Below are 26,608 nucleotides of genomic sequence, written 5' to 3' on the forward strand. Positions count from 1 at the left end.
GTATATTTAATAGGTAATACCTCCGTAAATATTAGTTTCACCGAATTACTCTTTTATTAAATGAAACGCTAAGCGTCTTATTGTGAACTAAATGACACCTCGTTTGTTGAAGTCGGGCGATAAACAGCTGAAATTATTAAAGTGGATCAAAAAAGTTGAACCGAGGTTATTTTTTTTTTGAACTGTTAGTAATAATATATTAATAATAGAATTAGTTTTAATTTGATTCAGTCAGCGAACGAAGTGAAAAAAAAATTGTCAGACCGCTTAATTTTTGTCATCCATTTCAACAATTTCAACTACATCTCGGCTTCTATTAAACGATCGGGTACATGTATACCAAATTTCATTAAAATACTTCATTCTGTTCTTAAGATATACATTTTTATTTTAAAGACACAAAATAAAGCTCGGGCATTTATCCGCACGGACATTTTTGTTTATTTTGCTGTCCTAAATCGATCACTTAAGTTCGGTTAACACCTCCCGTGTTACATTCTGTACGTTTAAAGACTCCGTTATTTAATAGCGTATTAAATTTTTAAAACCGTTTTATTTTATCCTTTTTCGTAAAATTTAATTAATCGTTTCCGTAGTTTGAAGAGTGTGGCGTCGTGTCGCTTGTGTTACTGGGACGATAATGACCTGTCTGGTAATTCGCTTAGAAAAAAATTACACGAATTAGTAGAGAAAAAGATTAATCGATCCTTCAAAATCGCCGATGTTTCTTTAATCGGAAAGCTAGAATATTAGTGTAGAAACAAAAACCGATTCCACCGATCGATGAAATTTAATTTTTTTAATTAATTAAATCGCACGTCGTTTTAATCGAAAAAGATACGATGGTTTTTGAGTTAGCGAATTCTTTTAATAATCGTTTCGTTAAACTAAGATGGACCGTTTATTCCGTAGACAATCGGTCGCATTCCACTAATAGAGACAAATATAGTTTTGACGCGATCGGATCTAAAATAATTAGCCTGTTCCAAATAACTCTTCTTAATAAATCGTTACAAATAATTCGATTAGCTTCTCAAATGAAATCAAACGAGGGGGTTGTTGTTAATCTTTTAGTATCCAGTGCCGTCTCTATAATTTTATACACCCTACTATAAGTGATTTCAATAAAAATCATAAAACCATCAGTGTTATCGGTCTTTAAATAGAAAAGTTATTTTAAGTTCATTAAAACTAGTATTTTGCTTTACTTCCTGTTACGTTTTGGTTTAGTACGCAAATTTATTGGAACCAATAAATGTGAAAAAAACTTTTTATTATGATTAAAATTATTTTCTACTTGGATCTTACTGATAACAGTTTCGAAATTTTAATATATATATATATATATACATATATACTTTATGAAGCACAACTTCCTGAGTATAAAGAAGTTTATTAGAAAAAAGGCAAAAGGTTTGATAAACTTCAAAAATACATAATCGATTTGTATATATAGTTGAACAACAGATTGATTTTTGTTACCTAATAAGACAATTATTAAAAACTTCACTGTCTGGTTTCCCCACACCAATCCTCAAATAAAAAAAGCCTGTAAAACTTTACTAATGTTTCGGTTCTGAAACTTAACTTTCTGAAATATCTTACAGATAATAGCGATTACTTTTAGATTTATAAACAGAACTAATAAATAATTATTTTCCGACTGTATTTTTAGTATAAACTCTATAGACTGTTTCTGGCTCAAAAGACGGAGGCTTAGCGTTCACTCAGCCGAGATAATTAATTACCCCTTTTAATACCTTTATCGTTGAAGGTCCACGCACATACCGCGGTATTATCGTTGTTATAAGATTTAAAAACAGTTTTTAAGACCGCTCTGAAATCAATAAAAAATGAAAACTTCATTGAGATTATTTCGTTCAATAATAACACCGATAAACATAATTATTATTTCCTAAGATGTGATACATGATTTTTATCTCTTTTTTGATGCTTATAACGAATATGAACTCTTAAGTTCTTAAGATGTGTGGTTAATTGAAACCCAACCACCAAAGAACACCGGTATCCACGATCTAGAATAAAAATCCGTGTAAAAATAACTGGCTTTACTACGACTTGAACGCTGTAACTCTCGACTTCCAAATCAGCTGATTTGGGAAGACGCGTTCACCGCTAGACCAACCCGGTGGGTTAGGAAGCTCTGGGTCCGGCCGAAATAAATTCAACGGTCGGCTGAAGGCTTGCCGAACAACACATATTTGCCGGGCAGTAACTGTCCGTTTCCAGCGTTTCTTCCGCAGCAGGTCAGTCAGCGGCGCAGAAAGCTCTGAGAATCTCGGGTTATATTTTCGCAACCGGTTACGAGGTGCCGAGAAACTTCTGCGACTTTTTTTTCGACTCAGGATTTTTTCTACGATCAAACTTCGTAGTACAGATTATAAAAAAAGCCTTCACCGAAACACTTCTACCTTACGGTCTAAAGTTAACCGATCTTTCCGTCGTAAATTACGGAGCGGAAATACGGACTGAGAGAGCTGAAAGTCGATCCGTGTCCCACTCGCGAATAAGACAAAGAGAACCTTTTTGTTTTTATACATATAAAACAAATTTACGGCTCTTAATAGCGAAAGATACGGAAATTCAAAATACGTTTATCAATTAAACGGATGCAGTAGCATTTATAGAAAAGAATTCAACGGCGATAACACGTTTTAAGTAACGGAACGAAACGATTAGAAAAATGTAGAAGTAAATGGAAAGAAGGTGTCCGTGAAAAGACTCAAGGACGGAATAACGGAAGATCTTAAGTATTAGAAGCAAACGGGTACAGAAATATCGAAGCCGAAGGGATCCGACTACGTTAAGAATACAGGCTACTTAAGGTAAGGTAAACTTTAAGAGAGAAACGCTATACCTGAACGCTTACTTCATTTATTTTTCAGATAAATAAAAATAAGTACTCGCTAAAAAAAAGATTAGCAAACATAATACGAATTGCATTGACGGTATTAATTTTAATAAAAGAGACAATGAAACCGAAGGGTATTTAAAAACTAGGTTAAAAGAACCACCCGTTTGATAAATTATATAAGTAAAAACGATGATGAAAGTAATAAAAAAAATGTACCGCCCATATTAAACCGTAACATAGAAAAATGATCTAATGAACGGGTATTAATAAATTTCACCGTACCATTAAGTATTAAGTACACTACGTACAAGTAGTAGTAATAATAACTAGTACATAAATTCATATACGACGGTTTCATGCGAAAATTATAACGTCACGATATTAGATAATACAGAAATGCATTGTAAAAAACTACATCATACTGTTTGAATTTCAATGACCTTGACCCGGTTTCCTTTATTAATCGCTTATGAAGTTTAAAACATCCCTTCCTAAATTCTACTTAAACTATGATTATAATCGCAAAAAAGATAGTGAATAAGAAAAATAAAACAAAATCGGTCAAATTAACCTAGTTAACAAATTCAAAAAAAAAACAAAAAAAACCACCAACTATTATTATAAAATTATAAGAACTGTTCTACCTAAAAATATGTCAATATTTCCGACCTTGTTACTTTTTAAAATTTATTTATTTTATAATTTAACTAAGTAAGTAAAGGCAAAATCATTACAAAAATGGTCGTGTGTTTTTATTAATAAACTTTAATTATATCTGTAAAACAGTAGCTGCTAATAATAACCGGATTAAATTTAACAACGTAAGGTAAATAATATACGAATAAATAAAGTATTAGTAACGGTAGTACATCATCTCGTCGGTCCTCTTCGCACGCAACTAAACAAGAGCTTCGATTCAGAACGAAAAATGGAAACAACAGGGACGGTTAAAGAAGCGTTATATATAGAATAAAACTCAAGTTATTATTATGTAATAAGCTGTAGTTAGATTTGAGGAAGCGTTTTGCGAAGTAAAGTACGGATTTGAAATGAAGACGCTAAGAAAGAGAACGGCTGGCTAAACAAAGGACACGCAAGACTGCGGAGAAAATTATATAGCTCAACGGAGTAAAACGAATTAGGAAAGTTAACTAGATTAGAATGTATAATCAGAACGATTCGGAACAGGAATGTCGAGACGGAAAATAGCGATAAGTAGAAGTTGAAAAAAAAGAAAGGCCGCCAAAGAGTAAAAAAAATATTAGAATAATAGAAAATAAAACGATAAAATATAATAGAATATAAAAAGATTTATTAACTCAAAATATAATAAACGATCTAAAAGGAAGAAGTTATCAGGATCTTAAAATTTTGGTCGGAAATAGAGAAGAATGAGGAATGCAGATTACCGTACGATGATGAATATTCATTAATGTAAAGCGTTTAATTTTGATCGCCCCAAACGATTTTCTCGTAAACTACGCACAATAAATAAAAAAAAGAACTAAACAAAGGTTACTCAGATTGGAGGGGAAAAACTCACAGTGACCTTGGATTTGGCCTTGACCTTATTTTAAATATTAACAAGATTTTTTTTAAAAATGGAATTACCTATTTTGACCGCACCGATGGAAAGAGCAGAAAATTTTACGTCGGAATATGTACTCACACGTATGACCTTGGGCCTTTTTGAAGGTCATACGGCTAATCATCAAAGATAACGTTATACTAGTTGGACGTTTTTTAAGGTTGTACAATATTTCTAGAATATTTATATTTCAGACCGTTTATCTCGAAAACTACGGAAAAGAGCATAAAAATGACTTTACACTAATCGTATACGGCCATAAATTTGACTTAGGAATTCCACTTATAACTTCCGATTAACACAATTTGCCGATTCAACACGATACCGGATAGCAATCTTCTTCTCACGACTTAGAAACCGGTGAGTGAAAAGAATCCAACACCCGAATAACACTATCTCTGATGGTTAGCCGTATGACCTTCAAAAATTTCCAAGATCATATGTGTGACCGCATATTCTAGTGTAAAATTTATCGCACTTTTCATCGGTCGGATCAAAAATAGGACATTCGATTTGAAAAAAAAATCGTGTTAGCCTTGAAATAACATCAAGTTCAAGGTCAAATACAAGTCACCGTGAGGTGTCCCCTCCAATCCGAGTAAATTTTGTTTAGGTTTAAATTTCTTAACGTTTGGCACCGTTGGTATTATACAATTTATATAAAAATAGAGTATCCGCTTACCAATAATTGTGAGTATTAATTATCCAACCGCTTTCGGATTATTCTTCCATCATCAGGGCTTACCGATTAATTATGAATTTTATAGTTGTGCGTATAAATTTTTGTAAATAAGAATTAAAATGAAAACAATAATTTTAAATTTTATTTTCAATAATAATTTTAAATTTTACTTTTAAATTTAACTCCCTGATGATGGAGGAATAATCCGAAAGCGCTTGGATAATTAATACTCACAACTGTTGATAAGCGGATATTCTATTTTTATATAAACTTTTGTTTAGGTCATTTTTTTGTATTGTGCATAGTTTACGAGAAAATCGTCTGGAGCGATTAAAATGAAATTCTGTATAAGATATTAAACATAATAATTAACGGTTTTTGGATTTAAGTCGCTTCGATAAGTATTAAAATACAAGACGGAGGTCGTTTCCTCTGACAACAGTTTTTTTTACGTGATTTAATAAAAATAACAAGATAAAAAATAGGTACTTTATTAAAAGCACTAACTTGGCCTTTCGGTTAAGCTACAACTTGAATTTGAAGCCTAATAACTTCACAATTTTCTTCTATAATATTTAATCCAAAAACCGGTCGGTTTCTAATAATATTTCTTTTAATCCCTTCCGCATGATTAATAACTGTTGTAAATATGTTCATTTCTGTCTTTCTTTTTTCAAAAAAGCCTTCCATTATTACTTTTATTATATATCGAGTTAATTAATAGTTATTTTTTTCAAACTTAAATACGGAGAGCGCTTCTGTACGGTACCTTAATTATAATAATCCAGAAAAGGAAATATTAACTGGCCGGAGACATGTTGCGATTGAAAGGTAGCTTAAAATAGCGTTAAAAAAGATCAGCCGAAGTCGCAAAGTTGTTAAAAACTAAATAAGACATTACAGGAAACGGGAGTTATGAAGAAATCACAAATTTACATGGAAATAGAGGAGATGACACCTCAGGGAAGATATGACTACGATTAAGATACAAAAAAATGTATATATACAAATTTCTTGATCTACATTCACGTAAATATGAATAATTCATACAATTAAAGTTAAATAAAGCGAAATCAAAAGTCGCTTTCTCTGAAAGTAATGTCCGTATTACTTATACGGACAATCCTTGTAGTGTAACAGTGAAGATGCACCTTGAGACTCAATACTACTTGCATTTAGAAGGGCTTGGCAAGTGCCGATACGTAACAGTACGATTCGGCTTAGCTATTACTATTTAAATACGCTATTTAAAGCGTTAAAATTAAATAATTATTTTTTTAAAGACCTAATTTGCGATATTTTAAACGGTTTAAACGATTATTAAATTATTATTTTAAAAAACCCGGTAAATAAAATAAACCTTAATCCAGAATATAAAATACGAGGTCGATTAAATAAATTTTTATCGCCGATCTTTTTTTTAATTAAATGCGTATATCGTATTTGCATTTAAATAACAATAAAATATAAACGGTTGAGATACGGCAGAAATTGTTAAAGCGGGTCTAAAAAATGACGCAGTCAATTTTGCGCCTGTCTAACTTACTAATAATAGAAATTATTATCGATTATTTTTAATTTGATTAGCGGATAATTATTTGCCTGTTTTCATTTCCTCCACAAAATGTAATAAAAAATAATTAATAATAAATAACAGCAGTAAAATAATAAAAATAAATTAACAATAATAAAAGTTATCGCCTTGTGTTTGGCGGGCAAGCGTACTGCCGGATTAATTTTCTACAATAACTTGACGGTTTGTCAACCGATTTTTATAAATGAGGTGTCATTTTGTTCAAAATAAAACGCTTAATAAATTTTGTAAGATTCCCTATCTAGTGCCGGTCGTTTGATTTCGGTATACCCCTTCATCCTACATCCTAAACAATTTGTTTTACATATTCCACCCGGTACCTGGCTACGCAATTTTTCCCATCTACCTGTCCGCCAATATCATAGAGACTATTTCAGGATGCCTTAAGATGTGGCCTATAAATCTCTTTCTTCTTTCGACTATATTTTTCCAAATGCTTCTTTCGTCATCGACTTGCCGCAACATCTCCTTCGTTTGTCACTTTATCCACCCACCTGATTTTTAACATTCTCCTATAGCAGAGCATTTCAAAAGCATCTTATGTTCTCTTCTCAGGTGCTCCGATCGTCCAAATTTTTACTTCCATATAAAGCTACGCTCCAAACATATACTTTCAAAGGTATCTTCCTGACGTTTAAATTAATTTTTGATGTAAGCAAATTATATTTGCGACTTAAAACTCGTTTCCCCTGGGCTATTCAGCGTTTTATAACGCTCCTGCTTCGTTCATCTTTAGTAATTCTACTTCCCAAATAACAAAATTGTTCTACCTCCATAATCTTTTCTCTTCCTATTTTTATATCAGCGGTCCATTATATCCACTACATTCGTTTTGTTCTTGCCTAGGACTTCATCCGTGCCGTTCGTTGTTTATTCTAAATCTTTCATAGACTCGGCTAGAACTACTATATCAGCAAATCGTAGCACCTTTACCTTTTCACCTTGCGCTGTTACTCCGGATCTAAATTGTTCTTTAACATCATTAACTGATAGTTCTATGTAAACATTAAAAAGTAACGGGGATAGGGAACGTCCTTGTCGAACTCCCTTTTTTATTACGGTTTCTTTCTTATGTTCTTCGATTATTACTGTTGCAATTTGGTTCCAGTAAATGCTAGCAATCGTTCTATTTTTTGTCGCCAAAAGCTTCGACGGCACGTAATTATAATCCTTTTGGTGGCCCTGAAACGGGCCATTTTTTGAGTTAGCTCTGAGAAGAGCTGTTTGGTCCGGAAGTTGGTCTCCGGACGAAGTCAGGGAGTTGCGGCTCGTCCACTGAAGTCCGACCGGGCTTTCCCTCAGCGTCAGTCGAATCCCCAGTACAGCGTGGCAGAGGTGGCCCCCAGACCCTCGCAGTGTCGTGTCGGCGTCGGTCGTCCTTCGCCCGCGCGGCCGAGACGGTTCTCCCCGAGCGATCCCACGCTAGGGCTCCTGCTGTTCAGTCCGTTGGCCAGGGCGGTTGAGTCCTAGGCGGGACGGCCAGGCCTGCCCACCGAGGGAGCCGCTGGACGCTGTCCAACTACTTGTACATCTAAGCAGATCGCCCGTCGCCAAGGTGACGTCGATATAACTTTCCTCCAGTTCGCAAGAGAGTCGGCGGTTGTTTTGACTTTAGAGGCTTCAACGAACTGAGTGAGACCAGTGCCTCTGGGATCATTGAGTGTTAGACCCCAGACGGAAGACTTGGCATTAGCGTCCAGAGCAACCAGCACTGATGGCCGGAAGACAGTTCAGAATCCGCCCCAACTTCACATCAAGTCATCGATACTCCATCCAAGCTGGATGTATCCCGACACCAGTACGAGATGGAGAGTACCCCTCGTGACTCACACAACGGTGAACTGCTCGTCAGCAAATTGGAGCATCCAGAAGACGGAGCCGACCACCCAACGAGACCGAGCCGACCACGATCGCAGAAAGCGGCCGCTCCCCACGAGATTGAACAACATCTACTCCGTGGAAGCCAACCACCATATTCAAGACCGTGTTCGGCTCCTGCAGAAAGAAGGCCTCGAGGTCGTACTCCTCAAGGATCCTCATGGCTGCATAGGTGGCCGCCCGGTATGATGGAGGTTTAACTGCCCCAGGCGCAAGCGTTCAACAAGGTGACGACCGTCCGCGAAAGCATCCCATAATTCAGGCGTCGCCATACGCCGTAATATGAACGATCTTCGCCTGGGTTTTGTCGTGCGACCTACATTGTTTGCCACCGACCCGGTGTCCAGCATCAAAGACTTTCACCAAGGTACAAGGAGCGCACTTTGCAGGCGCGGTTTTATTAGGGCAGTTAACTGCCCTGTGCCGATCAAGGGTGCAATGACCACACATCTCCGACTGTGCTCTACAGCGGAGAGAGGTGCGATCAAAGCCTTGATATTTGAAGCACCGGGGTACTTCTGTATGGTCGACGACCCTGCAAGACGTCCACCCAAAGAACAGCCGACTGTCAACTGCCGGACCACACTGTTCCCCTTGAGGAAGTCCTCGACAGCCATATCTAACATAGGATTTTGGCTATGTATAGACCTGAGGATTTTAGGCTCGTCTACCCTCGTTTCCCTAGGCAAATTGTAAACCAATATTTGCGGTCTCCGCTCGGCCAGCAACTGAGCCTTCAGCCCGTTCTTCCTAACAACGTCGGCCTCCAGTAGCCGCTTCTCCTGCTACTCATTAACAACCTCCAAGACGGCTCACGGTCCCTTGTTTTTGTGATCAGAGAAATCTGGAACCTCCCTTACGCGGGTCTATGATCTTCTTCAGGGTCAGCTCTGTCATCGTAGACGAAGCCCCCGGACCAGATGTCACAGGGACCACCTTGAAGGTGGCCCGCTTAATTTTCATAACCGGCGCTTGGACTGGCGGCGGGAAACTAACCCGCTTAGGCCCCGGCGCGGCACTTTCCGCAATGAAGGAGACAGGTTTTTTACCTTCTCCTCCACCCGTATCAGAAAAGTGTGGATCTCGCCAAGGACCCTCCCTGTCTCCGGTTTGAAGTCCTTAACTCTTTCCACCGCCTGATTCACCTTGGCCGACAGTCGGAAACGAATCAATCAAGGACTCGGTTTGCGCCCTGCAGGTTTTCGTTTTTTAACGCCAGTTCAGCAACCATCAAGGAACATTCAGAAAGGTACGAGTCGACCAGCTGTCTAAACTCGACCGAAATCCTTGACTCCTTTTTTGAGGATATTTTGGCCAATGCGGGCCGCTATCCTCGATCCACCCTATCCCTTCGCATCCCGAGCTAGTGTCCTTGAAATGAGGCTTCGCTCCGGAGTCCTCCGGGAGAGAGCCGACCACCTCACTGCTATACTCCACCATCCTCGACTTCGCAAGGCGCTGCCTTCAGGTTTGGCTCGCCCTCCACGGTTCCGACCGAAGTCTTTCTCGCACAGCTCGATGTAGAGGTTTTGGCCGGATTTTTCGTGCAATCCGCCGACGCACAAGAAGGTAGGGCCTCCCTCCTCTTAGAGACCTCCGTGACCTTTTTAACAGAGGACCGTGGCCTCGGCGGAGAACTGCCTAGTGAACTTCTCGGCAGGAGGGGATCACCGGTAACCAAATCCTTGGCTAAACCAACCAAGTCCTCGAGGCAATCTCCCCTGGACTGTTCCATCGCAGCTTATTAAAATAATACAACTGCACTACCAACCCCGTAGTGGGAAAAGCTTGTAAAGTTACCGGTCGCCACACCACCCTCACCGTTCCAAGCCCTGAGGGGCTTTACCGGAGGTAAAGCTGTAATGTCAGGCATTACAGCTGCAGTGTGAATGAATACTATCACCTATTACAAAGAAAATGAGCGTTCGGCTTAAATATTCCGAGCAAGGCCGTCTGTTCTTACGCAACCTCACTCGAAAAAGTCAAAGCTTAAAAGCTCCTAGTGTAGACCACCGGCGAGGTCGGAGCAAAATCGCTTCCCGAATCTGCCACAGGATCTGAATCTTTCCTTGGCATCACGAACTACGAAATGGGGTTACTGACACAGAAAGAAAACGTTCTTATTTAGCTAACAGTGGCACCTGTGCAACACACTACTTAGCTGTGTTGCCTAAACCCCACAGCAACGCAGGTAGACTGACAGACACTGATCGTTGTCAGCCCCGACGACGTTAAACTAGGCATGCTGTACTTGTTGAAGCAATATATCGTTTCAACATATACTGTAACCGGTTATAAAAATTGACCGTCGTTCGAGTGTTAAAGTGTACGCTTCAGGATTTTGGTGGTCATAATGTAAAGCGAAACGTGAGAAATACTCCGGAGTATTAAATGAATTACATTACTAAAATTATTGTTGTCTCCACCGTACAAGGACACTGAAAACGATGAATTACTAGGAAGGAAATCTTGACGTATGCGGTAATAAAAATACCTTTTTCATATACATCAGGTAATACTAACTTACGTATAACAAATTCTAAAAACAAATCAAGAATGTACGATCTGTGGTCTATCTAATTCTGAAAATGCTAAAAAGACTTATTCTGACTGGCAAAAAGACTTAACATGCTATTAATAAGAGTTGTTTATGCGGCTCTTAAGTTATTCTCTTTTTATAATAGCTTTCCGTTTCATTTTTGTACAAAAACTGATGAAAAATAGCCTATCAATTCGAGTCCATTTGTTCATTTTAAGTACAGTTCACTTGATTTATCTTATTTGTTATATTCTGTGGATAGCCATTAACACAGTTTATATTTTGTTGAACAAAATCGCAGGTCGACAGTTGAAAAATATTCGAACAAATAAATCAGTTAAAATTTAGATATTTTCTGAAATAAAAACAACATTTAAAACAAACATTTAAAAAAAAAAAAATATATATATATATATATATTCTGCATATAAAATCATCTTTTTAATAATAATTATTATTGAGTACACAACAAAGAATGGGTGAATAGAAAACCGTACGATTCATCAGTACCACTACGTAGTTACGTCAACTTTTTTATTTATCTTATCTTTAACTGGTCTGTATTAAATAGATTATTTGTGAGTAACGTACAATATAAAGTACGCAGGTCAGTCTTTATTACGAATACATTTCAACAATTCCGTGATAAAGCTTACAATAATTCACAGTCCATATACCGATGATGTGAGAATTACCGACAACGTGAAAATATCAGAATGTTTGAACACGATCGAACGACTAGTAAATTAGTAGAAAACTATACTTTCGGTCTGTTTTATTAAATATCATAAAATTAACAAAGAAAATTATTTTCATAACTAATATCGCTTTTACGCCTAAAAGTCACGTATTATTAGTATCGTTATGATTGGTTTGTACAACTCTCCGGCGCGAAACTGGCAGAACGTTCAACAGATAATTTCACATTCTACACGAATCAGAAGATAACCGGTTCTTTTCTTAATAAAGACTTGACCGTATTTCAGGGATTCTTTAATAACAGAGGGATTCTTTAACAAAAGATTTGAAGTGTAAAGACTTGTTCCGGCATATAAAACGACATTTTATTTGAACTAATCGACGTAAAATTAAAATTGTTGATAGGTAAAATCTGCTTTCATCCTATATAAAGATAATTAATCCCTTATCACCGCTCAACGATTTCCCTTAAGCTTTGAATCCTTCTTCACCGGGGTGTTCTATAGGTTTTATCGAGCCGAATGAATTTATATCGAGGTTGTCGCTGAGAATATGTTATTTTCATGATAACTTAGAATTTCATACAAAAATAAAGTAAAATGTCTTTTATTAGCGAATTTCCAAAGAATTTAGAAATTGTTACTCCTCCCGGTGATGTTTATATACATGTAGATGTGTAAAATATTTTTCGTTCGCTCTACCGGACGCAAATCTTAACCGATTCTGATTTAACTCGGTGGGGTGTTGTAAACCTATCGGGAATACAACCCTAGTGATTTTCGTGCAAATCGGTTCACAGACACCGTAGTTAGAAGCAAAAAAACTCGGATTTTGGGTACGTTTTCAAGGTTGACTGAATCCGGAAATCCACCCTACCGACGCAGTTACTGCGACAGAGTTTTATTAATCTATGTCAATTTTTTTCTGCTTGCATAAACGTTTCGGAAGAACGGGTTTTGATGAAACTTTCAAAACTTACCTCGACCGCATTCAGTTAGGTACGTAAAATTTATACAACGGTCGGTTTCGCTTTTGACAAAATACATTTTTTTAAGATAGAGTTTCGCTCAAAAAATTTATTAAATAAATTTATCTTTGTAATTCATAACAACTGAATCGCTTTCAAAAATTTTAAACCGGGCAATATCGCCGACTTTATTATAGCGATACTTGTTTTAGTTTGATTTACAGATTTAGGATTCGCAGTTCTACTAAATTATACTTTTTTATTAATTTATTCTTTTGTCTTCAGTCATTTGACTGGTTTGATGCAGCTCTCCAAGATTCGCTATCTAGTGACAGTCGTTTCATTTCGGTATACCCTCTACATCCTACACTCTTAACAATTGTTATACATATTCCAAAGTTGCCTGCCTGCAAAATTTTTTCCACCAATCTGTCCCTCGAATATCAAAGCGAATATTCCAGGGTGCCTTAAGATGTGCCCTGTAAGTTTGTCTCTTCTTTTACCTATATTTTTCCAAACGGTTCTTTCTTCATCGATTTGCCGCAACACCTCTTTATTTCTCCACCCGTCTGATTTTTAACATTCTCTTATAGCACCACATTTCAAAAGCTTCTAATCTTTTCTTCTCAGGCGGTCCGATCGTCCAAGATTCACTTTCATATAAAGCTACGCTCCAAACATATATTTAAAAAAATATTTTCCTAACTTTTAATTAAATTTCTGATGTAAGCAAATTATATTTCTGACTGAAAGCTCGTTTCGCCTGTGCTATTCGGCATTTTATATCGGTCCTGCTTCGTCCATCTTTAGTAATTATACTTTCCAAATAACAAAATTGTTCTACCTCCACAATCTTTTCTCTTCCCATTTTTATATTCACGGTCCACCTACTTTATTGCTACTTAAAATTAAAATATTTCCAATTAAAATTCGTAAACAATTTATGTTAAAATAAAAAAAATAAAAAATAGATTCCAGTAACCGTAAATAATTACTAGTGGAAAACGACAACTGCAATAAATATAACATATAATTTTATATATCTATGCAAACCGATACTGGTTAAATAATAACGATGACACACATCAGACGACAATAAATTAACGTCAGACCAATAAGGAAAAAGACAAAGAAAATAACAAAGAATAATGACGTTTACCGTAGAGAAAAAAATCCATAATAGAAAAAAAAAGAGAGGTGAAAATGTTTACTAATACTCGTAAAGACAAGGGCATCTTTTTATTACCTGTCGTAAACGACCGAAAGAATACAAACAGTCATCGTATTCATAATTTTCTTATTTTTATTTCCTTAAATTATAAGAAAACAACTAAAATGCTCTTTAATTTATCGGTAGTTCAATTTTACAAAATTATCCGAAAACCTTCTTCCCAGATCTTTGTATTTTATTTTTAAATTTTCATTAACCTTGAGCTCCAAAAAATTAAAAAGAAAACGAATTTTATTTTAGATTTTTTTAGAATCAATTACTATGTATAAATTCAAGTCCATCCGTTAGTTATTATTTATCTACGTAATAAAATATGAACTGTGAAATTAAATGACAAAAAAAAATTGAAAAGAAAAATATTATTTAAGTTACCGTAACGCAAATAAAATATTTTATTAATTCATCCATCCGTTGTATAAACGAGAGATTAGAAAAAAATCTTCCATATAAGGTGTCTAATATTTAATAAAAACCGTATTAAATTTTCGATCGAGAACCTGGATTTAGAATGAATATACGAGTATATATCATCGCTTAATCTAGATTTAAAATTAATATACGAGTATATAATAGCTGTATTATAACGCATCAAACTCCAATCGTTACGTTTTCTTTCGTTAGACAGTTAATCGCCAGCGTCCAAGTCCTAGTAAAGGCAGTTTCTTTTATACGGATTTGAATAATAGATCTCGGATACCGGTGTTCTTTGGCGGTTGGATTTCAATTAATCACACAAAACAGGAATTTTCAACTTGAGATTGTACAAGCCTACACTTTATTTACACTCGTACATATGATCCTCATTCGTCCTCTGAAGTAATCTGAACGATAATTCCCGGAGACTAAACAGGAAAAGAAAAAAACAGTTAGATGACAGCGGTGAAGTACCGTACCGTCACATACGGAGAATCACGTGAAAATAAAGAAACCGAGCAGAAAAACAAGAAGAAAATTCCAGTCGACATTGCCGAAGACCAGAAAGAAAACAATTTTTTCGTATGGTGTTCTCTCTTTTCCGTTAGCGACCCGACCGGGATTCACCGGGCTATTTGCCGTCGACCAACTCGATATACCTGTCGCGTAACAGAACGTATAAACGACCGGAACAAAGAAATCCATCAGGCCTAATCCTACGAGGCTACTCTCGGTCCTAACACCGAAACGGCTTTCAGCGAGTACATCGAAAGGAAACTCGTCGTGAGATGACGCAAACAAACGACAATTCCGAAGGACATTTCGGATTTTCGTACCGACCTATAGTACGTCGGTATCAGGTATTTACAGCTTCAGAAAAATGTCGTGCCTGATCACGAATCAAAGCTGGAACCTTCGAATCAAAGAAAGGGCATTTACGCGCGCGCAACACACACACACACAAATTAATATAAAATCATCACGCAAACACACATCTCTTTTTTATGTCAAGGTGATTAATAATTGTAATAGGTTACTGTAAACATCCGACTAAGTAAAAATACTATTATCGAGTAAAAAATGTTTATTACTTATCGCAAGCATATATTTTTACCTTATAGAGATAATTTTAATTACGAATAAACCTCGATAGCCGGAAAGAGGATCAGATTAGACCGTCTTTCAAATGTTTTACAGGCGTACTATCATTAAAATGGACCTAATTAGACCTTTATTAGACCTTTAATAAAGGTCTAATCTTAATTAGACCTTTATTAAAGGTCTAATTAGGATCGTCCCGTGGGAGAAGACGGACGTCGCCAGTTATGGTTTACAACACCGTACATTCCCAGACTGTTGGAAGGCAGCAAAAACGGTCTTACTACATAAATCAGCCGGTAGAGTAGGCACCAACGACTACCGTCCAATAAGCTTAATAAACAACATGGGCAAAGTCGTGGAAAGGCTTGTAGCAATCAGGCTACAAGAAGAATTAGAAAGAAACAACAGCCTGCACGGTGAGCAATACGGTTTCCGTAAGGGTCGCTCGACGGTAGACGCAATAAATAGGGTGGTGCGATGGACAACGGAGGTCCGACAGGGCACTTGGCGAAGAGAAGGATACCGCTAATGATACAGCTTGATATAAAGAACGCGTTTGGGTCCGTTCCGTGGTCGACTATAGTGGCAGCGTTGAGAGGAATGAAAATAAGTGACTATTTGATTAATCAAATAAATTGTTATCTCAGTGACAGATGGTCAACACGGTTGAGGGGACGGATAGGTACCAGATTTTTGGTAGTGTCCCTCAGGGATCCGTATTAGGACCCCTGCTTTGGAACGACTTTTATGATTTCGTTTTTCGGCTTAATTACCCAGACGGCGTTACAATCGTAGCATATGCCGACGTCGTTGCTGTACTGGTTGGAGATCGGGAGCTAGACGCTTTGGAGGCAAAGGCTAACCTCTCCCTTAGATTGATAGACGAGTGGCTAGCGAGAAATAGTATGGAGGTGTCTCCTACCAAAAGTAGGTGTATCCTCTTCACGGGTAGACGGAGACTTCGCGGTGTTAATATTGCGATTCGTGAAGAGGATATTACTGAAGTTACTAGCACGAAATATCTGGGGGTTGTGCTAGATAAGAATCTAAAGTTTGGCAGGCATATAGAAATGGTATGCAAGAAGGCTTCGTCGACAGTAAAAGCGTTCAGGGGGCTGTTTGCTGGACACACAGTACCTAGAACGTCAAGAAGGAGGCTCATCACGTCTGCGATGGTGTCGTCTGTACTATACGCGGCATCAATATGGGCTGATGCTGTAAATATACAAAGAAACAGACAAAAACTGACAAGTATGCATCGGGCGGCGCTATTAGGTGTAGTGGCAGGTTACCGTACAATGTCGTACAACGCGTTATGTGTTTTGGCATCAGTTCCGCCAATCTACCTACAAGTCAAAGGTAGGAGGCTAAGGGCGGCTGGTCATAATAAAATTGAAGCAGAAGAGGTGGTCAGGAAAGAGTGGAAGACGGTCTGGACCGAGTCATCAGTAGCAGAGTGGACCAAGCGACTAATACATGAATTAGATAACAGGCTGGACCGGCGTCACGGTGATATGGATTACCACATTACCCGATTAATGTCTGGCAATGGCTGTTTCAGCACCTACCTGAATAGAATTGGTAAGAAGGAGTCGCCTGTTTGTGAATATTGTCAGGGCGTAGATGACGCCGAACATACGCTGTTCGAGTGCCATAGATGGGCGCAACACCGCCAACGATTAGTAGATGAACGCATTGTGACGGGAAATCTTGTGGAGTGGATGTTGGCCTCTGAAAATAACTGGAAACGATTCGCAAACTTCGCGAGAACAGTTCTCCGTACGAAGGTGGAGGAATATCGACGCCGGGGTTACTAGAGCGCTAAGTGTATGGAAGGATGGACAGCCCCGTCTTGGAGGACCCGTATGCTTAGGCGTACGGGTACCTGTGAGGGGACGGGGACTCCATGGGAAAGCCTTCGCGAGGGGTTAAGTTAAGACCGAGACCCGGCCGAGGGTGTTGGTTTTCTGGTCTTGGTTTTCTGCTTGCGCCCTTGGTGCTGGCACCTTTGGTTTGTGGCAAGGCATAATGATCGAGACCCGGTTCCTGTTTGGGGGGGGGGGGAGGAACGGCATTGCCAGGCCCTGTTTTCCCCACCGGGGATTAGAGGTAGGCACAAAAGATCCAGAACCGGGGGAGTTGACCTGCCGTGCCGGATGTTAAGCCGGTGGATGGGGAGACCTCCTTAGAGTCGGAAGGACACGTCCCTGGGCCGAGTATACTTAATTGGATATCCGGACCAGGGATGTAGGAATTAAAAAAAAAAAAAAAAGAACAAAAACTTAAACCGCTTGTACTCTGGTACGACAATGAGTCACGAAATGCCAGTAGAGTCGGAAGCTATTCGTTATCAGTTTCGATTTAAACGAAACGAGATGCTGAATGATTTAAACGAACTGACAATTCGACCGAATACTGCGTTCTGTCTAGTTTGCACGTAAAAATTTTCATCCGGTTTAAAAAAGTAGTTTCTTTGTTTAGCGTTTACCTGACAATTTATTAAAACAACGCACAAGTACGAGCAGAAAACAAACGATTTAAGAAGAGCATCGCACTTTTCAAGAAAATTGAGAATTACAATACTTTTATATTCAAGGGAAAAATAAAATTTTACGTTTGATATGCAGAAACTCCATAGCGGTTTGTAAAGAGTATAATATTAAAAGACGCTACGATACGATTCATAGAGAAAATTATGACAAATATGTAGGGAATATTCAAAGATAAGCCGTCAGAATTAAGGTCGATACTTCAAAAACAAAGCGTATTTGCCAAACCTATTGAAGATAATACGTCTGCTGAAAAAACGAGCTATTTGATATCGCATTTAACCGAAACCGTTCATCGAAGGGGACTTTAATAGCGAACGTATGATTCAGGCAGTGGAAATATTACGTCCACAAAAATTAATAAATGTAAGCTTAACAAGAAATACCATCGCCGGTAGAACCGATCATATAGCCGAAAATTTACGTAATCGATAATTCTAACGTTTGAAACTTATTCCGCTGGAATTGACGAAAGCACAGGCGTACAAGATAAAGCTCAACCGGCTGTTTTTATTCGCGGATGCGATGCCAACTTGAAAGTAAGTGAAGAGCTTTTGGAGATTATCCCGATTTACGATACGACCACCGGGGTTGATATTTTTAACGCGACCATCGATGTTCTGAATAAATATAATTTATCGTTACAAAAATTAGTTTCTCTTGCGACCGATGGTGTTCCTGCTACGACCGGTGTTATTAAACAAGTAAAGAAAAATGCACAGAACAAGGTAATAATTCTCTTCAACACTTTCATTGTATTATTCATCGACAAACATTATGCACCAGAGTTCTAAACATCGGGCGCGTTTTAAATATTAATAAAATTGTAAATTATATTCGCGCACGTGAATTTAATCACCGTCAATTTAGTAAGTCTCTAGAAGATTCAGGTAAATTTCTAGTAGATCAATCGATCTATCTTATCGCACAAAAATTCAACGGTTTTCCAGAAAAAGTTTTAAAGCGATTCTTTCGATTGTCGAACGAAGTTATTTTTTTAGAATCCAAAAATTACGAACGTAAAATATTAAAAGACGATCGACGAATAAAAGATCTGACTTTGGCCGTAGACATTACAAATCACCTCGGTGAACTTAATCTCAAACAACAAGGCAAACAGCATGCGGTTACCAACTTATTTGACGATTTAAACGTTTTCAAACGGAAATTATTACTCTGGCAAAAACAAATTCAAAAACAAAATTTATCTCGATTCGAATCGTACCGGTCATTATTACAAAAATCATCACGACTGAAGTTTTCAGAATACGCCGACGAAATTAAATCGTTAGAAAACGAATTCTAAAGAAGATTTTTGGACTTCAAGAAATGTGAAAATCGATTCAATTATTTACTTCTCCTTTGAACACCGATGTTGAAACTGTTGATGGAAATTTATAGCTCAAATTAATCAAAATTCAGTGCGATTCCGTACCGAACAAAAATATATGGATGATGGGTTCCACATTTCTATAATTGATTATCACTGGAGCGACTTTCCAATGTGTTATTAGCAATTAAACGTATTTTATCTACGTTCGATAGCGCATATTTGTGCGGACAACTATTTTCCACTTTAAAAAACATTAAATTTGCGGAAAGATCAAGATTAGCCAGACAAGCATGTGCAATTTTAAAAATAACTACGTTCAACAAATTCGACCAAATTTTGAAGATTTAGTTAATGAAAAACGTTGCCGAGTTTATTAAAAAAAAAAACAAGATATTTTATTTAAATAATGTTAAATCGAAAAAAATAAAATTTCCTACAGGCATATGTATTTTGTAATAAATTTATATTCTGTGTATTATTTTGTACGTATTTATTTGTTTATAAAAGCTTTTTTTATTTGTTTGTTAATCTTTATTTTCATTTGTTTTTTTTTTTTGTTTCGCGGCCTGCGACTAATAATATAATACCTAATATGGCCCTCGGTGGTTAATGAGTTCGACATGCCTGGTCTACGACGACGATCACCGACTACATAGAATAGAGCGATAACTTCTAACTTACCACGACGAATAAAAAAAAATACTTAAAAAACCTGTTGAAATCAACACCAATAGTAATCGATATTCACCTCCAAATTTCTTACCTGCAACAAATTAAAAAAAATATATATATATATATAAATATAAAACAAATAGATATTTAGAAAAAACTAATAATTTAATAACGATTAAAATGGGTAGAGTGAGGCGATCTTAATCTTAATTTAGCTAAATAATATTTTATTAGTTAAAATATAAAGCGCTTAATTTTGAATAAATAACTCGCTATTTATTCCAATAACCGAATTAAAGCGAACATCTTTACGATGAAACGAGCAGAATACCGCGTTAACAGTGAAGGAGGACATTTTGAACAGTTGTAATAGTTTTTACTATTTTATTTTTGTTGAATGATTTATTTCTGGCGTTCTCGAATATACTTTAAACATTAAAGTATATTTTTAGCCGCGTTTCAGATATTTTAATGTTAATAAAATTCATTTTTTGTAACTTGTTTTTGTTTTGTAGTTTAGGAAGTAATTATAATCCGTAACACAAAATGTTCCTGATGATGGATTAATATCCGAAAGGCACGGACGTAATAATAAAAATAGTTCGTAAGTGGAAATTATTATATAATTAATCGCCGCATTACGTACGCCTTGTTAACGATACGTTTCTTGCCTTTCAGCAGAATAAGAAAGTGCGGCAAAAGAACCGGTTGTGCGTAAGCGATGGAAAACCGAAGCGAATATTTTGCGATTTGGAATCCTTCTATTAGGAAATTTTTCTTGATATTGAATTTTTGCAGGCGACGAGTTACCGTTGCGATAACCGTAAATAAAAATTATGTCAAAATATTCCTTATTTGAAAACTGAAATGACATTTTGAGAACGCGGAACACAAATACTTCATCTTGACACACACTGCATAATTGACTGCGACTTTTAAAGGTGTACAAAACTATTCACATGCTGTAGACAAATTGTGATGTTGATCGGCAGTTAATATTGCCAACGTGAAATAAAAAAAGACATTTATTTTAGCATTAATACTTTCTTCTTTTCTACATTCGTGGATAAAGTTATTAAACTGGTGTTTTATGTTACTTCTCTTCTGTCGATTTTATTTTTGTTAAATCATTTTATTTCTAGATACTCTCGGATATTAAAAGTATTATTCTTTCTGTATTTTTTCAACAACTTTTCGGATATTTTGATGTTAATAAGATTCATTTTTTAAACTCGTTTTTCTTTTGTAGTTCAGTTTACGTTCATCATTTTGTTCAGAATTAAATTCTCTATAAGTTTTGTTTATAAATTTTCCCGTGTAACAAAATTATTGTGCGTGAAACGTAAAACAAATGGGGTTTTCACCGCAATGTTTTGTGTCCTAGCCCATTTTTCTCAAAAACCACTGCAGATACGGTTCTGAAAACTGTTTTATTCACTTTTTCACGTCAAAAACCATAAGAAACCATCAAGTTTACCTCTTAATTTGAGTTCTTAGAATTTCAATACGGCTTTCGCTATGATTCCTCGGCAAAGAGGAATCGTAGCGAAATATTTCACCGGCCGTAACTTGCTAACGAAACGTTTCGGGACCCGTGTTTATATAAACCTTGTTCATTATTTTCACTGGTAGAACGCGTCCTGAAATTCTTTCCGTTTCTTCGCGAAACATCCACATTTCTATATACATTATACATTAGTTGCAATTTTTATTATATTTAAATAATTACGTTATTTAAACATTTCAACACGAAAGAAGCATTTGAAAAAAATATAGTTAAAAGAAGAAACAGACTTATAGGCCACACATTAAGGCATCCTGGTATAGTCGCTTTAATATTAGAGCGTCAGGTAGATGGAAAAAATTGCGCAGGCAGGCAACGTTTGGAATATGTAAAACAAATTGTTACAGATGTAGGATGTACGGGGTATACCGAAATGAAACGACTAGCATTAAATAGTGAATCTTGGAGAGCTGCATCAAACCAGTCAAATGACTGAAGACCAAAAAAAAAACACTTCAAGGGATTAGAATCCAAAATATCAAGAGTATAATACTACAAAACTATTTATAAAAAGCGACTGTATAAATCTGAATCGCCAAAATATTCAGTAGTAACGGAAAATAATATAAATTTACAAGTTTTAAAACGAAAAATAAATTGTTTAACTTTTTGTTGTTTCTAAAAGAAAGTCGCCGACAAATATTTCACAAAGTATTTTTCAGTAAAAAAAAGATAGTAAAGAATAAAAAGACCAAAAAGGAGGGAAGAAAATACAGGCAAAGCGGAAAGGGATTCAAGGACACCGGGCATGCGCTAACATCAAAATCTCTCAAACAACGCAGAACCCTTTCCAGAAAATCAATTGCGGGAGTCTGGTTACAGGATAAAAAATTTAAATCGTAAAATGACATACAAATTTCAAAAAAGTAATAAAAAAAGATTATCGCAAAACAAAACGAATAACAGAAAATCGTTAAAATTCATATAAATATATACATACGTTAACCGTTATTACATCTACAAAATAAAATAATCAATAACCTGTATACATTTAAATAAAAAAAGAGCCCAAAAACGTATCTAATATTTATAAACACACACTCAGAATTTAGAATCGCGTAGGTCCTATGCAAGGTACGCTTACAAATACGCGTGAAAATCAAGTGGTAAAACCACAACGGTTATAAGTCATCTATCACGTCGGAGTCTCGCTACGAAAACAGCTAACCGTAACGGATTCCCGTCGACTATTTCAACGAATTGAACGTACCGTTATGTAATATCATTCTAAGCCCGACCGGGACCCTTCACTCTCTTCATTACAGCTGCTCGCTGTATATTATAGTAACATCAATACTCTTAAAAAGAGCAACACAGTAACGTTACCTAATATTTATTATAAATGTATAAATTTATAACGTTTTCTCAGACAAAAAAAATCAAAAATAATCTTACGATTCAAATAAAACATATTTAACAATTTTTAACAGTTAACTATTATCTACGTCAACGGTTCGATTTCTTACGCCTAAGTGTTATAATAACGCTGCTAACGGCTGAACTTGTAAAGCGATGATTTTAATAATATACGAACAAGACAACGCAACGATACGTAGGATATTAAAAATAAATAATTAGTCCATCGTACGTTATTTTTACTTCCTTGTACGAAGTAAAGTAACTAATATCCAAAAATGCACGAAATCCAAAAATATTTGATTTTGGGCTTTTTCTTAACCGCAGTCATAAGCCATCACCGAGAGCTTTTCAACGATATATCATAAGTAGTACTTATTTTCTTTGATTCCAAAGTTATAGCCAAATAAAATTTTAATTAATGAAATATTTGGATCTTACAAGGGGAAGGCACATCGGTTCGAATCCGACTTCATTTCCTTTTTTTTTAACTTTTCTTTTTAAATTTAATATATGTACTTTTCATTTTAATTCAAAAAATTTTACAGAAGTTAATAATTATTAATAAATCAATATATTTAAATTAAAAAAAAAGTTTAAAAAATATATGTATTATGACATCGGATTTGAACTGATATGTGCACGGTTAGGGATCCAACACGTTCTCATTTACACCACATAACTACTTGAGCGACGTGAAACAAAATTAATATAAAACGTTGATACGGACACCACAAAAAATGTGATGCATGTGGTGTCCACCACAATGCAATTGTTTAACTGTCCGCTTTATTAAAGAATTGGAAGATCGTATCTCACTTTCAAATGAAGTGCAGAAAAAAAGTGTATATGTAATTTAACAGGCGCACAAGGGAGTCATGTGGTGTCCGCATCAGATTTTTTAAATCTTACGATACGGCTGTACCTTCATTAAATTGAATCCCGTAAGAGGCGACTTCATTTGTTCTTGCGGTTTATTAAAATCCTGGATCGGTGAACCGGAAAAGATGTTAATCTGAAATTCGATAAGAGAATGGCGATGAGAAGTCGGTATGAAAATGCCAATACTTTATTATAAAAAAAAGTAAGACCTGTCGATAACAAACAATTTTTGAAAACGCATCTCTTAATTATCAGGAAGGAATACTTAGTAATAAAAAATATCGAAAGGATATAAACAGGAAACCGATATTTCACGCCGATCTAGATCTGTTCCCCGAGAAAAATTATCGGCCGGAGCGGAAAATCGAAGAGGTGGGCGACCACGATTCGCCCTAACCGATTTTTAAAATTTTAAAGATAAGGTCATCGGGAATTTTTGAAATAATCTGGGGTAAGAAAAAAAGTTGATTCGAAAGAAACATTTTACGTAAACCTACGAATCGACCGAAGAGCTAGTATCCTCAAAAATGAACGATTAGAGGAGTTAACTGTTGACATATTATAGAGAAAGAATGAAACAATCGAGAAAAAAACAAAGAAATCGTGAGGGGAGAAATACAGGAAATATATTAACGGGAGAAGGAGGGGATATGACAAGATCGTAATAGAAAGAAAAAACTGGTCCGGTCAGCCTTCAGCGTCGATAGGAAGCGATAATCCTTTGCGACACCCAGCAAATATAATCAAAATACCAACTTCCAGTGAGAGTTTGTCCGTAATACAGAAGGATACAACACGCCGCATGAAATCAGGGACGAGTGATTATTTCTTCAGAGAATTTAAAGGCGTTACTTAAACGCTTAAACTGAAGCGTTTCAACTAAAGAGCTTAAACGTCTAAAAACTGTAAGCGTTTAGATAAAACTAAAGAGAGACTTAAAAGTGAGGCGTTAGTTTTTCGTGGAGAGAGAACGATTTTGCCGCAGCAAAAATTAAAAGGAATAAATTATTTAAAATCAAACACGAATATTCACGGCCGAATATACCTTTTCATATAAGTATGAAGATTAACAATCGCTTTATAATCGAGTAAAAAAAAAACCTGTGGTCGGTGTTATTTTATTCCCCGACCATTTTTGTGTTGACTGATGCAGATTTAACCTTCTCATAAGAGTGGCATCACGAGAGAAAGCTTTTTCTCTTCTTTCTAAGGAAATCGTCGTTACGTAGCTAAAATAAGATAACAGGAATATTTAAAAAAAATGTATATATATATTATCTACATAGTCAATTTGAGATATTTTGCTCGTATTATATAATCATTAATCGACCGCGGATCGTCAAAACAATAGCAATTACTCGTAATGTCATTATGCGGTGTCTTAATGTCATATTTGAAACGTGGGGCTGTAGGAGAATGCTAAAAATCTGATAGGTGGATAAAATGACAAATGAAGAAATGTTGCGGGAGATAGATGAAAAAGGAAGCATTTTGAAAAATATAGTTAAAAGAAGACTGATTTGCACGGCATTCTCCCGCCACCACCCTATTCGGTCACCCTAAAACATAAAACCGAATGTCTGTGCAACAAACGGCTACTGAGCCTCGAATCAGTTTAGCGACCCCTGTCCTAACTAGCTGCTAGAGCTAACCTAATTGCGTGAGCGAACTAAGCACGGTGCCACACACCACTTGCTTCGTGTCCAACCGCTCACTTGTAATATATTCTAAAACGGGTAGGCGCACACCGTCAACTACTAAAATATATATGATATTCAATAAATTAAATATATCCGGTTCGCTGAATTCCAACAAGAATTAAATAAATTTAAGACGTATTACATTTAAATTATTTAAATTTAAGACGAATAAATTTAAGGCGAATTTCAAGATCTAGATAAATTTAAGACGTCCTGTCCGGTTTAGACGTCCTGTCAACCAATATTAAAGCGCTTGGAGCTTTAATTGGCTGATGGCCAGCCATAACTTTCGGGTAGCTTCCCACAGCCGCAACGTAGGAGTCTTTCCCTTAAATAAACTACTGATGCCGGTTGAAAATAGCAACGGCATCAAAGAACTCCCACACGGTCCGATAATGCGGCTCACGCCACATTGACTCGCCGCTTATGAGTGGCCGATTTTCCTCTTAACCTCTAAGTTCAGGGTGGCCTGAGTTTTGGCCCCCCAAGAGCTGGGCAGTAGAAGATCATTTGTTCATTCGGCTGGACCTACCCGCAGACGCATAGCTCATCAGCTGCCAGGCGGAACCAAAATAAATATCGGTTCAAGTTCGCGTGGTTGGAGAGCACCTGGGCACCCGTTGCCCTTAAAAACGAAGGAGAGGCATACCATCCCCCCAAATCCTGTTTAAATCTAAACAAGAACCTTCCCTTATTCGTGGTGTGCCATTCTTGCTGCCATGAATCCATCGCGAAAATGGAAAGCCTCCTCCGAAGGCGGGAGATAGACAACTGAACGAAATTTGCGGTGCATTGTGATCACCGTTCCGCTTCGGTACAGGCCCAGCTCGAAACCACATCCAAAATACCTCGACCTCCCTGCCTCTTCGCAACTTCCACATGGTCCCCGAACTTTCGCAACTAAATCGATTGGGAGAGTAGTCTTTCCCGATACGGTGGTAGCCCCGTAAGAGATTGTTTTAAATACACCAGTGCATATTTATT

General features: G+C 36.7%; 1 protein-coding gene across 5 annotated transcripts in view; it reads right to left on the reverse strand.

Annotated features, from left to right (window-relative positions):
• Positions 1–26,608, reverse strand: part of LOC142332109 (uncharacterized) — a 251,992-nt gene that overhangs the window by 202,548 nt on the left and 22,836 nt on the right. The window lies entirely within an intron of this gene.

This window comes from Lycorma delicatula, chromosome 11 (genome assembly GCF_047948215.1).
Source record: "Lycorma delicatula isolate Av1 chromosome 11, ASM4794821v1, whole genome shotgun sequence".
In the NCBI taxonomy this organism is placed as follows: domain Eukaryota; kingdom Metazoa; phylum Arthropoda; class Insecta; order Hemiptera; family Fulgoridae; genus Lycorma; species Lycorma delicatula.